Raw genomic sequence first — 18,260 nt, 5'->3', positions numbered from 1 at the left:
GCATGTAGATATTAAATACACATGGGGGTTTGTAGTGTGTACATACAGGCGGTCCCTGTGGGAATGAGAGGAGTCATAATGTATAATCCAGGCTATAAAAAGCATCAGGTGTACAAAATGGGTATTTTTCACTTAAGCACTGATTGCATGCCTTTTAATGTCTAACCAGACAGGAGGCAGATATACACTATTTCAATAATTGAGACCAGAGCGGCTGTTTCTAAATGTTTAATTGATGACTCGTCATCTCCCTCAGATCCCTAAATACTCTCAGCTACCATGCCATCCTTTCCAGCGTCTCAGAAGGAAATGTGGCTTTTATCTCTCTGATTGTGGAGCCCCATGACTTGTGCGGCAATTATAGCAGCGATGATGGCATCGTCTTCTCCGGGGAGTGGATCCCTCACTGGGGCCAACATACCAAGTTCCCACATTCCCAATTAGCCAATATATCCCAACCTCATGCGAGGGGTAGAAAACCCCTGCAGCTTTTTGATGCTGCTCCAGACAGATAGGAGCCGAATGTCTTAGCTGCTAACCAGCACAGTACAGACAGAAAGAATGTCTGACAAGCAAAGAAAGCTGCAGGACAAAGTGAAATGGCATGAAGGTGGTGCTGCACTGTGGCTACACAGATAACAAAGCTGGTCGGGTTTCAGAATGAAAGAAGAAGACCCACTGGAACTATTTTTGACACTATGCGTGCCACCGTACCTTCTCCTGGGAAGCCTGGATAACTGATAGCTACAGCGTGAGGGGGGGCGATCTATTTTTTGATAAGGAAGCATCAAAGAATGGTAGGAGCTGATCCGATATGGCTTCAGTAGGACAGAGTATATAGGAGCTTTATAATTCATGTGTGACTTCAGATACGAGGACAGACAGGAGGGGAGAGTGGTGTCTGAAATAACTGTGACAGAAGTGGAATAATCACTGAGAAATACATTTAATTACTGAATTATTGCTGCTGCAGCCTGGATGGGAATGTCCCTCCTCGAGATGAAATCCACAGTATTATGGGAATGTGACATAACTAAGGCGAGAGCTAAAATCTCCCCCTCTCTCTCTGTCTATCTCTCTCTCTCTCTCTCTCTCTCTCTCTCTCTCTCTCTCATACCCTCCTCATATTCTACCCCCTCCCTCTCTGGTATTTTCTCCCTCTCTCTCTCTCTGTGACAGTGAATCTCCAGTGAATGCCTAATTCATCACCATGCTGTAGGTAGGTGAGTTTAATTACCTGGGTATGTCTTGATAATAAATGATTAAGTATGTAAGGATAAAGTCATTAAGGCAAGCTGGAAGTCTGCAGAAATAATGTAAATGCTTTTGCAGTTTCTGCAAGACTGCAGTCTGGTACTTTTTCACCCGAGGGTCACAGAAACTATTTTGTCTTTTGTCTTTTTCTTACACTTACTCTCTCTCTCTCTTTCTCTCTCTCTCTCTCTCTCTCTCACTTTCCGTTCTACATCCCTCCTTCCTTTTCTCTTTGTCTAACACCCTATTCTTGGCCTTTCGGATGAGCAACATAAAAACAAAGCTGCACATTCTTTGTGTCCTCATCCACCCCCTTCCAACCCAACACACACACACACACACACACACATACACCACACACACCAGTGAGATAGCATCATAGCCGATAACCTGAAGATTCCTCAGTGGCTCTACACTGTGTAAAGACTAATGAATTTAACTTTCCCCTCCTCTTCAATATATTGACTTAATTAAGTGGAACAGGTGCTGGCAAGCCTTTGCCACAGAACACATTTGCCAGAGTCAACAGAGATCCATCGAGGGAGTGCACGGCTGGTCCCAGACCTCATTTGGGGGGTAGCAAAGTGAAACCACACTTTGTTTAAAATACAGACAAGAAAAGGGGAGAGATGCGCCAATCTAAATTTGTTATAAATCACTCTCACTGGGGTCAGGATCTCAGGCTGATTGCTGATTGGAATCAGCAGTTGTGGGGGAAAGTAATCTCTTGAATATGACTTGGAGATGGAGAGAGATGATGTGGATGGGGTGAAAGGACAGCTGTGGGTTCCTGTTGGATTCTGAGGCTGATTTTGAAGAGTTCCAAAACTCTTCTAATCAATTTGGAAAAAGAAAAAAAAAGGCATTTAACTGATTCTGTCTATTCAGATTAACTTACATTGAGCAAGCAGGTGGGGGTACATGTCTTGCTCAAAGCCACTTGGACAGGATGCGCTGGCTGTTGTGGGGACTGAACCTGCATCCTTCTAGTACAGAAAGAGACTCCAACCACTAGGCCTTCCTAAGTTTAAGTTTAAGTTTAAGTTTATTAATTTAGCGCTTTAAAAACAAAGCAATGTTTACATGAAAGTGCTTTACAAAATAACATATTGAATAAATAGTGTGTTCTAAGAATGTACTAAGGTGCTTTACAGAGATACAGAAATGTACACACACATACACACTGTGTATCCTATTGCCTGATCATTCTGTAAACTTATTTTGTGAAGTTCATATTTACACTTAGCATACTACTCTGTTAAAAGCACCATTTCAACCAATGATTTCGTAAGAACACTTTTCTCAAATGTTTGATTTCTCACTTTAGAATAATGCAAGCATTTGCTCAGTAACAGGGTTTTAAAAAGGTTGACTCAACAGAACTGGTATTAAATGACATGTGCCTGCATAAATCCTCTAGCAGAAGCTCAGAAACATCTGTTGTGTGCCGCTGACTTTTTCTATATTGCACAAGCTTAGATCTATAGGGCAGGAAGCAATGCACCTTCTGGATGTACGCAGCACTGGTTAACACCATGGATTAAAAGACAGCTCTTCACATTAAGCATTCTGTAAAACCTCTGGATTACTTCCCATTTCCATGTACTTTGAGATGAACTGCAGCATGCACACTGGAGTGTTTTTTTCTCTGTTCCATCCGGTAATTTATGCCGTAAACAAAACACATTTCTGGGTCATAAATTTGCAGCCAACTCTCTGGAGCATCAGCACAAGGTTTTGTTATTCATGCTCCCCCTGTCCAGTGTAGCTGCGTCTGTCTCCAGTCTCCCATCACTGAAACACATCTGGATTCTGTCACATTTCATTCTGTTTAACACTCATCTGGACACAGCATACTTGCAATTACAGGGATGTAACCCAGGGGAAAGGTAGAGGGGAGGAAGAGTGAGGCAGAGTGATGTAAGAGCACCAGATTGTACATTTGGTATTTTTGAATCTGTCTCTAGCCTCACCCACACCATCCTGACTAATGTACATTTTAAAATCTATATATGACAGTTTAATTTCATCATTCCTCTGTACATCCTATTTTTTCACCTTTTCATCTAAGATATGCACATATGGGCACAAGTACATAACGTGCCACCTGCCTTTACTGGCAATTAAATAAAGATTTATGGCCCTTGACAAAAAACGCTGCTGACATCTGTATAGCAGCCAATAAAATGTAATCGTGCGGGTTACTGATCTGTGTGTTCAGACAGAAAATATGAAGCAATACGGGAGTGTTGGAAGTATGAAAATGACATAAATGTCCTCAGCAGCACTCGTTTTTCACGTTGCCCAATAATCACCTCCAATGTAGATGCGGTTGTCCCGCCCCTGCTGGTCTATTGTGAATACGCGTTCAATTGGAAACCACTCTTCCAGCCTTGGCACCAAAGTGGCGCACCACGACATGCACAGCTGAACGAGGAGTGCGCCTTTGAAGATGTGTGATTATCAAGGCACATTTTCTGGTAAGACATCCGCTGTCTCTGTTTTTTATTGTTATTCCTTTTGCCTTTACCTGCGGCAGACACTACATTATACAGAACAGCCGGGCTTCTTTTGTGTTGAATAGTCGCATCTCATGCCACATTGGCTACTAATAGCCTGTATCAGGGTGGAACGGGGTTTTCAGAAGGCTTTAGTGTTTGATATATATTGTGTTACACTAGATAAGCCGAGTTGGAGAGTATATTTGATCTTGAATAAATAGACGAACAAGAGTTTTGATGTCAGGAAGGCGTTGGACTTGGAATAGCGCGCTCCTCTCCGTTTACCTAATCCGAGAAAGATTATTAAACATGAAAATTTTGATGCAATTTGATAGAGCTGTTTCGATTTGTCTTGCATGTTTGACGCTTTCCGTCAGATACGCGAGAGACTGAAAGTGAAAAGGTCGCGGAATATCGTACCTACACCTGGCCGAAAGAAAAATATTTATATTTTAAAGCCGACTGTATTTACAATCTAGTAAAACTTTTTATGGTTCTGATGTTGCCATATAACAATCATTCATAATAAGCCAGTAAGACAAAGCAGACGGGCTGGCATATACAGTAGTAGCTTTACAGCCACACAGCTTTGAGTTGTAGGTGTTAGTTATGAAAGCATGGGCTTCGTCAGGCCGTGGAGGAGCTGTGTATGTTTGTCATCTGTCTGTACCCACTGAGCCCAGATATACTGTGTTGTGGTTTTGTATTGGAGACAGATGCCTCGCTGTGGCTCTGGACATTTTCAGGACACCCCCAGCTTAACAGCAGCTCATATTTGCTTCACAGCCTTTCCAACAGAAGGGAAACAGATGCGTGGTAATATCAACAGTCGATTACTCATGCAACATTGCACGAAAATATTCGCCCCCGCATGTCGGACGAAGCGTTAACTATATGCTCTCTCCTGCCAGACGAGCAGCTTTTAGACCTGAGATGGTTTGAGGCAAAGCGACGAGTTGGCAGCCTGCGTTCAGCACCGCGGACAGAGACAAAACCCGAGCTGCCCACACCCACTTCTGCTCCACATCAGCTGCCTCTCTGCCCTAAACATAGTCCGCCCACGCTTTATCACTTTTAGTGCAGGTTGACTTGCTCCTGCCCAGGAGGCTTCTGAGTGCTTATTGGATGTGATATTCAGGGAAAATCGCTATAAAAAGCAACTGAGCACCGATGTGTTGTTTGCTGAAGCTCAGGTGCGGTGCTCTGTGCTCTGCTCGCTGTGGGAATTGCTTGTAATAACTTCATCATGAAAGGATTTGCAAGCGCCTTCATCATTATTTTATTATAGGCTGTAAGATCAACACTGATGTGCAAAAGCAACCTTTGAAAACGTCTTCCTAATTGTTGCTCTGAAAATAATTTGTGGAATAAGTTATTCATGAATCTAAGCCCTAAGTCATACATAATTAGGCGTGATTAGTCAAATTAAATACCTAGCTACCAGCAGATTCAAGGGGGAATGCACGAGTCTAATTAAGCCTTATCCTCACATTAATATTCAGCCCATGTGGTTGAAGCTCATCAGCAGACGCCTATAATCATGATAGGTGTTGGTGGCTTCCATGCCCTTTGGACCACAGAAACCATCATGCAGCGATGGCCTGTGCTGGCATAATCAGAGAACCGAAAACAAACGCAAACACCTCCCATGCAGCAGAGGCTGTGGTGTGTAAACAACTGGACCAATAGCTTGTGTTTGCCTATTTTTATCTGCTGTATGCAAAAGATACGGTCATCTTTTAAAGAGTTGCGGTGGTTTGTGTTGAAATGGATTTGGGGAGAGAGGAGGAGGAAGAATGGAGGTGGGAGAGATTGGTGGGAGAAAGAAAAGAGAGAGAGAGAGAGAGAGAGAGAGAGAGAGAGAGGAGGAGAGAGGGAGGGCGAGCGAGGTGGAGAGAACATGCCTGCTGGCCTGCTGTCTGGACACATTACATTTTCATAGGCTGATATCGCACCGGCACGGCTGAATGTAGATAAATAGCACTCCTTGTTCTCGACTGTCAACTTAGGTATTTGTCTCTGTTTCGCTTACATCATAGTATTTATAGATCCAACAGCAGCAGATGGATGTTATCTGTTGGATTAGCGTCTACATGATGACTAATAATGTGTCTGCCTTTAGCTGATACTGCACAATACACAGTGTATTACTCTACACCTAAAAACATACCGCATAATCTCTGGTGTGCGTCTGATGTTCCTGGATTTCATATATAATCTCTCGGTGATGTGAATGTATTTTCTATGTGGCTATTCTAAATCTCCAAACCTTCTGCTCTCTTATTCCTAATGCCCTCTCTGTTCTGGTTTTTGTTCTGCCAGGTTGAGTGACAAGCCTGCTGTCCAATCGCCGCCATGATAGCCACAGGTGGCCTGCTGCGCATGAACAGGCGCCAGGACTCGCTCCGCTCCAAAAACCGAGCGGAAAACAAGAGGAAGCGGAAAGCCAAGAAAAAGAAGAAGAACGACGTGGTGGTGGTGAAGGGGAAGCTCAATCTGTGTTCCCCAGCCGGCATGGTGGCCGCTGTTGGAGTAGTGGTTCTCATGGTGGGAATTTCCATGGCCGTTCTGGGCTACTGGCCCAGCCAGAACCAACAGGAGTACCAGGAGCGCCGCAGAACCGGAGCACACCGAGCCGACAGGATGAGCTACTCCAAAAGTCCAAAAGTAACCCTTTCCCCTAACTTGACCAGTAATAAGTCTCGCTCCAACCAGGCAAACTTATTTAACCAGAGCCATGCTAACAGCAGCACCCCTGACCCCTCCCCTTCCTGCGGCTTCCTCTGCGACTTCCTGGACACGTACCTGTACTCAGACAATCTGAAAGTCTTCGGCCCGCTGGTGATGGGAATCGGCATCTTCCTCTTCATTTGTGCCAACGCGGTCCTGCATGAAAACCGAGACAAGAAAACCAAAATCATCAACCTGAGGGATATCTACTCCACGGTTATCGATCTACACAGCATACGGTCAAAGGAGTACTCGCCCCTCAACGGCCTGGTGAACTACACTCAGTCGAGGAGCGCCGAGGGCCCGTCCGGCCCGTCCGGCCTGTCCGGCCCGTCCGGCCCGTACAACGCTAGCGGAATGCTCTCTCGCAGCTCCTGGCCCTCCACTGGAATCGTTTTCCAGGGGGAGTCAGGCGGTGATGAGCTGTTCAGACGCCCGTCGCTGGCCAGCAGGCCGCGCAGCTGGTCCAGAGACGTCCAGTCCTTCACAGAAACTGTCTACAGCATCTACAGAGACTACAGCAATAGCAGCGAGCAGACCCCACAGCCCCGACAGTGGGAGACCACCTCCATCGTCACCTCGTCCGTCAACGCTTTCACCTTACCTGTCATCAAACTGAATAACTGTGAGGTGGAGGAGTCTGACAGAGCGGACGCAGAGGGACGCTCAGAGGAAGGGGTCGTCAGCGAGGCCGCTGGTGAAAACGGCACTGAGGATGTGCAGGCGGACAGCGGGGAGCCGGACGCCAAAGGGACAGACGCCAAAGGGACGGACGCCACGACGACCGACTCCCTCCCGCCCCAGCAGAGCCATGAGGCAGCACCCGCAGACGCAGGTGACCAGCAGGGGGCGCCGCAGCCTCAGCCTCAGCCCCAGCACCAGTGGACCCAGATGCAGCTGTTCCCCCCGTCACCTGTCGCCCGGGCGATGGGTTCACGGCTGTCACTCAACTCCCTCACGGATCAGCCCAGGTCCGCGCGCCGCTGCAGCCTGTCTGTGTCTGCGTGTCGTCAAGGCGACAGAGCCAGGCGCTTCAGCTGCCCCCGTCTGGAGCGCTCCAACAGTAAGGGCTACATCAAACTGACTGGACCTGGGGGGCGAGTCCTTCGAAGCCCCCGACACGGACACTTCCTTATTGGCCACCGACCAGGAAGTAGCAGCAGCAGCAGCAGCAGCAGCAGAAGAAGAAGCTCAGGGAGAGGAAGACCTGGTGACACCCAGCACCTCTGTAGAATCCTAGACTGATTTTATGCTGATGAGCCTCTGAAACTCTTTGATGTCTTGTTTTTCCTTGCTTCATACCTTCCTTCTCTGGTTGCTGCTGATGTGAGACTGACCGAGGAAAGGAAACACGGAAGGAAAGCAGCTAAGGACTATTGAAACATAGCCATGAACACTCAAGAGCAAGACTCTTTATAAATACCACATCCACAGCTCAATATTCAGATGTAACTTTTCTATTTTTTCAATGTAGCAAGAGCAATACTACAGACTTGTATGGAGATTTAGTAATGATTTGTAAAAAAAAAAAAAAAAAAAATCCTAGCATTAAAAACAAAGAGGAGTTTTAACTTTTCCTTTGTATAACAGTAGGGCAACTGCAGAAACTGTAGCTGTAGAATTGCCAAAAAACAGTCACTGAAAACTTACTACTGTACGACATGGTGTACTGTAGCATAAATATATGCCGCAGCAAACATAATAGTTTAGATTTGTTTCTATACATTGTTATGTGAATACCACGTGAATAGGTGAACTGAATTGAATCTCAGGTAGACGTTTGGTTTAGGATTGGGACCTTCTGGGTGAGGTCTTCCCTATGTGCACACTTGTTTAAATGAAAATTCATGGTTGAATAAACTTGACTGTAACACCTCTGTTGACTCTAATAGGTGTCATTGTGTGATATGATATTATCGGCAGCAACGCGGAACGCCTTGTTCGCTCCGACTGGTTTTACTTGCATTCTGAAAAATTAAAAAGATAAATAACTGAAAGAAGCTGGCCTATGAGTGATTAAGTCTACAGTTTTTACGGATAATGTTTTCCTGCACTTTGTCAGCACCTTTCAGAGCTGAGAAGGATTACACTCATATTGATATTACATTATCTGTGTTCACTGAACTGAGACCAGTACCCTATAAAAGCCAAGTGACCTTTTCAAGCATCTTTATTAATTGCTGGCGCTACTGAAAAGGTGAATTTGTATTGGCTCGTCTGCTGATTTCTATTATCTGCTTCCCATGCATAGGAAACCACATTTTTACATATTTATCTTCACAGTATTGCAGATATTTTGTGCATGGCTCTCTACCTAGACTAATGGTTATCTAAGTGGGTTGCAGGGACCAGCAAGGAGCCTTGAGACGGTCCAAGAGGGCCCCCAAAAAAATTGAGGAATAGTTGAGTTTCACTTTTATTTCAAACCTTGAAATGAATACAATGAGAGAAACTACTGTTATGATCAGATGTTTCCCTTTCACTGTTGTTATCACCCCATCCACAGTAGAGGCAGTTATATAATTCTGTAAAGAGTCATATGTAACATGGGGGAAAAAAATATATTGGGCTGATTGTGTTGCAGACCAATCAAACAGGGGTCTTAATGAGGGAAACATCCTGGACTAGACTAATATGGCCATCTAGTGGTCATACTACATACCTCCTTTTTTCCTGTATGAACGACCATTAGGGGGCGGTGTGATTAAGCTGGTGAGGTTCCTTTTCTGTGGGCGTGCCGTTCTGTGGGAATGGGGCCGTTTTTTGAAGCCGGAGGGGCGGGGTTAGCTCGGTCCTGTGTGAAGCTGCCGCCCTGGGAAGGTTTGCCAAGGGAGACGCTCACAGGTGTCAGGTCCTTTCTGCCCGGACGACCCGTCTGTCGGGACTCCTGCTCCTCTGGGACACACACCGGTCACATCTGCTGTGTTTTGGGGGTTTGTTCCGGGACTTCTCCCCTCTCAAAAGAGTCAGGTAAAGTAGCCTGTAATGTTGTTTGTGCGCTCAACTGCTCCTCAGGATCGCAACACACTGATATTGTGCTACAGTTGCGCAGTAGTTGCACACTACAGCTCAATACTACTGGACAGCCTCAATGAATGAAGTGCGTTTTGCATAATTTAGGCAATATTACCCGTACTGTAAGGGGTTGTTCACATTTACAGAGGTTCATTTTGAGGAAAATGAAACAAGTTGTATCCAATGACTCATTTTATTCCTTTGTTTCATTTTCTGTCTTGTCATATTCTGTTTGGCCTCTCCAACACATCGGGACCTGCTCCTCTCTTGACTTGGGACTTGAAATGGTGAGTACCGGGAATTAATTTTCGAAAGGAGGAAGTAAAATAGAGACAGTGCACAGACAGTGGTTAGGGACATGTCTGGTGTCGACAACAGTAAAGATATTTAATATGATGATGATTACAGCTTTTTCAGCTAACACTAGAAGGGCCAGTGTCAATTTCATTATTATTTCCTTCTCACAATCTCACAATACTGGTTTGTACAGAAAGTTAGTGTAGCAAAAGTAATGGAGGGACATTTTGAAAGCTGAAATATTTTAAATCAGCTGTCTGCTTGTCATTTTTTCTAGTGTTAAAAACTACTAAATCAGATCTAGCCACAGACAAAGGCCTCCAGTAACCTTTGCAAATGTTTCTGTGACATTTGGTCTGATGGTCTTTAAGGTGCTGATTGTGTGCTGTGATTGTGGCATGTCCATATCAGCACTTTTCTTAAGCAGTTCCCTCACTTTGAGCACTTCTGTTCTCCAAACTGCTGATCAAGCACATCTTGTTTTCCTTGACGCACACACACGCACACACACACCTGATCAAAAGTTTACTGGGCAGAGGCAGACAGTTCGGAAAGGGGAAGTTCTCACAGCATGTGTTTCCTCTTATATTCTCCAAAAAAATATGTCAAGGGATCAATGAATGAAGAACTGTGTGGTTTATTATTCTCCTTCATGCACTCTCAACACATTTAGAATAAAGGTGACCACTGTTGTAATTCTAATGTACCAAGATCCTAATGGCTGTAATTAAGTTTTCCTTAGCATTTACTCTTTTAGGGGTTTTAATCTTAGGGATCAGCCACTTCTTTTTATAGTGCCACATCGACCCTCTTACTGTTCAGTAGTTTTTAATGGGTTTATGAGGCTGACTGATGAAGTTGAATGTTCAGGACTAGGAAGATAAGACCGGGCAAAGTCTGTGGGACGTCACGTTCATTGGTCAGCAGAGGCCCGCACACTCCTGACATTGTGATTTTGTCAGCTCACATACCTGTGTAGGTGTTCATGAATGGGCAAGCGCAAATATTGGCCGCACTGGAATCTCGTAGTCACTGCCACTGTGTTACTTTTAGTATGTTAATTCTGTCATACCATATATATACAAACAACGCACGGGAGAACATTCCATGTCCATGGCCCATGATTTGCAGTTGTTGATATTGAAAGCCAGGAACAAAATCTTGAATACCAGTAATAAAAGACTTCCAGGTTTTTTCCAAGCCGGACCACTGGAACGCACAGAGGTTGTAATTACGACCTACCAGCTGGGAATTTCCGACTTCCAATTTTGACTGGAACACAGCATAAGAATAAAAAAGTGATGTCATCAGGTATAAAGTCTGGAGATGCGTTACAGGCATTATGAATGGGAAACTGATTTTGGGGACCTAAAGTGCAAGAGGTTTTATACACTTTTACCATCTTCCCCACTCATTCATCAAGGAGCACCTCTGGACTTTATACCTGATGACATCACAAGATTGAGTGTTATTTCTGTGGCTTATGGCTTAAGGAAAGAGTTGCTCATGTTCACAAATATTGATTAACTTGTCCCAGACTATCAGAGGTAATAAACACAAACTGAGTGCAGTACCTCTTAAAGGCTTTTAGAGCCGGTGCAGACGAGGAAAGATTACCTCCTGTTGTTGTTGTGATGTAATGCTGCTAGTGCTATAGAGTATCTATCCATGACTATTTATCTAAGGAATCTGACTCAATAGTACTCTCAGTTCAGTTCATGATCAATCGCATTTCATAGTACTGCAAGAAAGAGAAGCCATTATTTTCCCCTGGTGCTGTTTGCACATGATGAAGCGTCACAGTGTGCGACAGAATGAAGGACGTGGAAGAGCCATGTGTGTGAGAGTCAGAGAGAGGGGTTAAAGGTTAAATGAAATAGTCCGCAAATCTCTGCCATTATCGTGACTTAGCGATAAGAAATGCAAAGGTTGGGGTGAAGAATCATCTAGACATTCTTGGGAAAAGAGGGCAGAGCCAAGTGTTGGGATATCACAATATACCCCACCTACAGCCTTCCTACAGTAATACAACCAAGATGATGGGGACATGATTAAGGTCACAATCAACTTAAAATTACTTTTGCACTTTAGCTATTATTATTCTCATATTTTTTACATGAAAATCTCATTACTTTTTACCTCCTGGACAGCAGCATATATTTAGTGGTTACTTCATGGCATACCAGTAAAGGCAAACATAAAAATTCCAACTAATAATACTATCACAGATTTTTGAACAATCGCACCCAGCTCCGCCCCTCCCATCATGCAAGTGGCAACATGGTGTGGCGGAGGATTTTTGCACCACTGCTTCCTTTTCCTAAGACACCATGGTTGTGTCCCTGTGGCAGGAATTGCCTCATTTTGATAGATTATGCGCAAAGAATTTTTGAACTTTTGAACAGTCCCTCCCCCAGAAATACGTCAAATTATGGAGGCAAGACACTATCGAAATGCCGCTTCCTTGTGATTTTAAACACAGCAACAGGGTGGAGTAGCGCTAGGCGAAACCGTCTTGTAACCAGAAGTTCACAGGTTCGATCACAGCAACGTGACCCAATGTGTCCATCAAAAGTCAGTTAATCCTCTCAAAATGTCCTGAAGGAAGACACTGAATCCCTGCCTGCTCACTCATTGTTGTAATTGCTTAGGCGTTATAAGCATCAGCGTCAACACCCGCTCTTTGTCCTCTGGCCCAGCTCTCTCTCTCTCTCTCTCTCTCTCTCTCTCTCTGCCAGGTGAGCAGTTGTTTGCGGTGGGTTTAGTTGGGTTTGGACTCGACACACACGTGAGCGCAACGCTGCGTACGTTCACCAAAGCCTCGGGGGCTGGAAGAGATAACGCGTATGACTCAATCTCGGTGAGCGGAGAGATAAGCTTGTTGGGAGTCTTGTTATCTCCCCACATTGCCTGATCACTTGAGAGCGAGGTATGAGGTTGTCTTTGCCTTATAAAGCTGCAGCTGACTGAGATGGCACCTCCACCATCGCAGGGTATTTATAGTGGAGAGTCGGGGGGTCAGCCTCGGCCCGGGCTTTCTTTGAAGTCCTCTTCAAGTGTGCTATTGTGCAGACACTTCTGTTTCCTGGCAAGACGCTTGTTGGACTTCTCTCAGTTTGTTTCTTTAGAGCATTGCTGTGGACAAGCGCTGGGCTGCCTTGTTCCTGTTTAAGTTAATCCTATCAGATATGTTCCTTCTTCTCTTTTGATTGTTAACTGAACATGGGACAGAAAAGACAGGCTCAGAAGACAGAAAAGAGGCTCACATACTGTAGATTAAAGCAATATTTCACTTTGGAAGAACATTTACTTTTTTAACATACATAAACAGTGTGTTGATTTGGGTTCATGTGCTCAAATCAACATTTATTCCTACCATATTTTTTTTTATAAAGCAAATTTGTTGCTCTCCATAGCAACAAAAGCAAACCAATGTCTTCAATCAGGCTTTTTTGTGACTCTTAGCTGCAAACAGGCATAAACCACAGAAAATATCCTGGACTGCGTTTTCAAAATGAAAGCAAGTGAGTGACATCACCACAAATACCAGGGGCAGGATACTGAATGTTAGAATATTCTACTGAGCCGAAGCACTGATTTCAGCAGCAAGCTCTGCCATGGAAAGGAAAGGGTAGTTCAAAATACTGTAGCTTTTTCCAGCCACTGCACATGTGCTGCCCCTCCCTTGGTCTAAAAATGCCTCCTCTGCAATCACTTGAAGGGCACAATCATTAGCCTACCGCTTTCCAAAGGTTAGAAATACTGACAGCATTTATGATTCCTCAAGATAAGATGTGCTTCATGCAAAAAAAGAAAGAAGGGAGTGCTCCTCACCATCTTACTAAATACCCTTTTTCATGCATGCATATCCAGATCATTCAACAATCTGTGTAACACTAATGGCTTTACATGATAGGGAGAGTTGAAAGCCTGGCTTTAAGCTCTGGTTCCCAGTAGGAGGGGCATTGTGATGAGTGTGTGCTCAAGGTAGGGGGCTGATTTGGGAACTTTGGCCCAGTTCGATGTGTCAAAATCAGACTCTAATTTGGCATATGTGCTTGCTGAACTGTAGCCCTCTAGGAGTCAAGTCGTTTACAACTGAGTGGAGCCAGCCAGCAGGGGAAAGCAGCTTTGGCAGGGGTGAAGAGACAAACTAGAATTGGGGCCGATTTGCTTTAAGTTCACTCAGTTCAGAACATAAATTGCAAGTACAATTAGCATGATGAGGATAAGGTCTTCATTCTCAATAGTGTCTTCATAGAATATTTTAGATTGAAACATTTCCAGCTTTTTTGAATTTTGGACAAAAATCACTTCCTGAATTGATTAACCGCAACAAACAGCAGAAGTCTGCATAAATGCAGCGTACGTCATCCAGTGGAAGGAGAGCCTGGTGAATTAAGTGATTATGGTCACTCTGTATCCGCTAATCAAAAGACAAAGTGGAAATTTGATGCTGTTTTTGAGCATGGCTTCTTTTGGACCAGCAATTATTTCCTACCAGGCCCCAGGGATGGGCAGGAATGCGGGCCCGGACCTGTGTTTTTAATTGGATCACATGGGTGATTTGCCATGTATTGTAAGGGACATGCTTCAATGTAATTATGTATTGATGAAGTGCCAGCTTGCTTGTTCTGACCGCAGCACTGGAAATTGGATTGCTGTAATGATGTTCATAAGGTTACTGATTTTAGAGAGTGGTTTTTACATGTTTTAATGAGTTTTTTGGAATAAGGCCCTTGCGGTGCACTGTACATCAGCTGGTCTTGTCATTTTCTGTGTAATGGTAATGTTGGAGGCATTTAAAGTCCTAATTCAGGGATTTTCAGGGGATTGAGTGCATCATTTAGGGGCGTATACACAAAGATCCATGAGGGGCAGGACCTGCCGATGGAAATTTGAGGCAAATCTTGTTTATTCCAAAGCTTGGGCATTCAAAATGACCTTCAAAGAAACTATTGATTTGAAATGAATTAATTATGTCCACGAGAGAATCTCATTAAGTGTGACTAATTTATCGTAGCTTTCTTCTTACGTAAAGTTTGAAATCAAGTAAAATAAAAGACCCACAAACAAAACAATAAAACACCCAATAGGGGTTAGCGCTCTTCATGTCACAGTGGCAGTATCTAGTTTTTGTTGTTTGAGAAGGAAAACACAGCTTTATCTTGTCTAATTATGTTAATGCCCATTAGGTTTGTGAGAAAAGACAGAGGAGTCAGGGTCTTAGGGTTAAACTAAGTTCAAGGTTACGCGTTATTACCAGTCAGAGCAGATGAGCCCCTGCACAGGAACTAAGTGTCTGTACACAGCAGAAAAAGTGACGAGTCAAGCAGCCACATAGACCAAGTAGAGTCCAGAGATCACATGTTGTCTGTCTGGGTTGGTATTAATCATTCTGCTGACCAAGGCTTGTTCCAGAGGCTCTGAGGAGTCACACATCTGTCTTCACGGTATCTACACTTATCTGCTAGTCACTATACATACAGAGACGGAGGATTAATAGAAACTCACAGCCTCAGATTTCCCAAATGGCAGGACTACTAAGAAGCGGCCATAAATATGCTGCTCTGTGAAAATAACAAGCTAGTAATTCATCGTTGCAATTCATTTGTTGCTGTGTTGAAATTAAAACATTTCAACCGCAAATCAGACAGTGCATTTTAAAAACTGTCTGTATAGAATTTTTGGCCTGATATTTCAGTCTTGTAAACATTTCCTTAAAGTGGTAATCTGTTTTATATTCTGCAGTGATCAAAAGAATTAAAAATAGAATTGAAGTTGTAAGCCTTAACATTTTTCAAGTGCAGATTTTTTTTTTCTGCTTTGACTGCCATGTTCCATTGGTTCTGCACACCAAAATACTTTTTCTAACTGGGTGAGAGAAGTGGTTTTCTCAGTACATATGGCAGCTTTAAGCCTAGCTATCATTTTATTGTGGCCTATGGGACAGATTATCAAGAGCAGATGTTTCATGGACCCGGTTTTTACATATAGCTTCTATCTCAGTGGTGATTGATTCAAAGTTCAGTGATCCATTCCTCGTTTCTAGTTTAGACGTAAAAGGAGACGAAGATACTTTTACACAACATGTTCATGTACAGTATCCAATCTACCTCATAACGTGTAGGAATTTAATCTGATTTTCAAAACTTGATTCACTGGATTCAAACAGTGGCCCCCAGCCTAATCAACATACTACATCAAGCATGTCAAGTGTCGACTTCAAACTGCCCTGCATGTTTTTAACCGCTATCCTACTGTGACCCCACTACACCTCGTTATGTCAGCATTGTGAACTACACTAACCTGCACAAAGAGACTTATGGTATCTTAATGGAAAATTCCACCTTCAGATACTCAGATTACACTATTAGATATCATCAATCTGTGATGTTCAATGTGTTCCAGGAGTTATTTCGTGCGAGATGTAAGTGATGTAATTTGCTTTTTTTTTTTGGTGTATCTGCTTTCCCTCAACCTGCCTCATCCACTTCTACTTCAGTTAGTGATTTCCTACATTTCCCAGAATGCCTTTCGACAACCCCCAGAGAAAGTGCCTGAGCTTGTTGCATTCAGCTGTTGGTTATACGCGTGGGTGGAGAGAGCAACAGTGATAGCGATAGCAAAAGTGAGAGTTTTGTCGGTGGAGAAAAAGTGAAAGTCACACTCCTTACTCAAAACACAACATGTCTTGTGGCTGCATTGCATTCTGGTCTATTGACTGTCGGTGGAGAAATCTGCCTGGAAATATCTCAACATGACGTCCATGTTTGGCCAGTTATCTGCAGGAATAAGAAAAATACACCACCAAACAACAAAATGGACCCAGAAATGCAAGATACATCACAAATAGCTATTTTTAACCGTATTTTAGCATGGATTTTTCCTTTGGAGACTGGATAGTATCTAACCCCTCATGTCCACTTAAAGCTTGTTTATTGCATTGCAGGCACACATTCACCGCCCACTGGCCAGACAGGCCCTGGTGAGCAATGTCTGAGACGAGTCAGTAGGGTCATGACAGCACTATGCCAGACTCCACCTGGTCTAAATGGAGCTAACTATTGTTTGGCTGCACAGAGGACAGACATCTTAATCCCGGTTATTTGTTAGGGATGCTCTTGTGTGTCTTGTGAGCCTTGGTGTGGTACATGTCAATTTGCACTGGGTACCTAAGCAAGGTTTCTCAGCAAAATAATGTTTGTGCTTTAAAAAAATACAGAAATCAAGGATGAAGTGAAAGTATGATATGCTTAGGAAAATGCAAGAATTATTAGTAGTAAATGGGTTTACTGGGGTTTAATAAGTGAGGCTGCTTCTTGTTACTGAAGGAAAAACATGACCTTAGACCTATAGGTTTACGGAAATATATTGCATTAGGCTCACGATGACACAGCAATACCTCATTCCTGCGATCAATGTGCCAAAAACAATCCTTTCTACCGCTTTCCTCAGCTATTGTTTCTCTTATTTCTTCCCCTAGCATCCAGGCTCACAGGAATATTTTGTTACATCTATTGTCAGGGTGTTGTGGCTCTGAAACTCGCTCTCCTTCCTGCTGGTTGCTCGCAAAGGCAATGTTTTAGGATTTTAAACTTATTCCACTGTTGCGCTTATAGTAAATCACTCTGGATTGGAATGTGAAGTACGTTCCTGAAATGTAAAGCATTTGATCATGTTGTCATATAGCTTGTTTTATAAGCTACAGGTAGCTTGAGGGTGAATGGAATGGTAATAATGTTCAAGATGTTCATAAAGGTAAATATGAAGATGTAAGAGTTGTACAGTATGTTATTAGACGCACCTTCTACTATCAGAAAAGTATGCATGGTATGTCTATGTCACTATTTAGGGAATATAAGTGCAACTGTGCCAAAGAACTCAGAACACTATAGTGCTGATACGTGCATGCTTTATATTTGCATATGTGTGCACTTTATATACAACTAGAGTGTAAATAGAAAGCAATTAGATGGAATAAAAGTCAAACGGGTGACTGAGCTGTGCCAGAAAAGTAGGGTCAAGTTCCCACTGGGAGGCGGGAGGCAAAACCCACAAATCCCTAGAGGGAGCAACCCAGACACTAATTAAAAACATGCTCTTATGTGCGTATTTGTGTGCAAGCCCACATGTACTGTACCTTTTAGAGTATAGAGCAATGTGTGTGTGTGTGTGTGTGTGTGTGTCAGTATGTTCATGTGCACACTGCAGGCTGGTGCACATGTGTTTTTGACTGTGTTTATGATATGGGGAGAATATTAGACATAAGTGCTCCAGAGTCGGTGCATGCAGACAGGAATGCTGTGGTCAAAACGTTACAGGAAAGAGTGCAGTGTATTGGTCCGTGTGTCTGTGAGAGGTCTCTGTTTGAAATTCAGTCATAATAGCTCTAGTGTTTTAGTGTTTTTATCATAATCATTGTTCAGTTTCATTTAACGTTTTGATGATCATTTCCCTGTG

The 18,260-nt window shown here is 43.5% G+C and overlaps 1 protein-coding gene and 1 pseudogene across 1 annotated transcript in view; both read left to right on the top strand.

Annotated features, from left to right (window-relative positions):
• Positions 1-6,110: 6,110 nt before the first annotated feature.
• On the top strand, positions 6,111-7,725 carry LOC139651641 (transmembrane protein 200C-like; annotated as a pseudogene).
• A 2,033-nt stretch (positions 7,726-9,758) lies between these two features.
• The window catches only part of epb41l3b (erythrocyte membrane protein band 4.1-like 3b), a 49,958-nt gene continuing 41,456 nt past the window's right edge, over positions 9,759-18,260 (top strand). Inside the window, exon 1 of the mRNA XM_071528672.1 lies at positions 9,759-9,877. The gene's annotated coding sequence lies outside the window, so the exon portion shown is untranslated. The remainder of the gene's footprint in view (positions 9,878-18,260) is intronic.

Source organism: Centroberyx affinis, unplaced genomic scaffold (genome assembly GCF_046629955.1).
Source record: "Centroberyx affinis isolate AG114_WGS23_722 - 3 ecotype Tasmania unplaced genomic scaffold, CSIRO-AGI_Caff_v1 ptg001696l_1, whole genome shotgun sequence".
Lineage (NCBI taxonomy): Eukaryota > Metazoa > Chordata > Actinopteri > Beryciformes > Berycidae > Centroberyx > Centroberyx affinis.
This window is presented reverse-complemented; position numbering and strand designations above follow the sequence as displayed.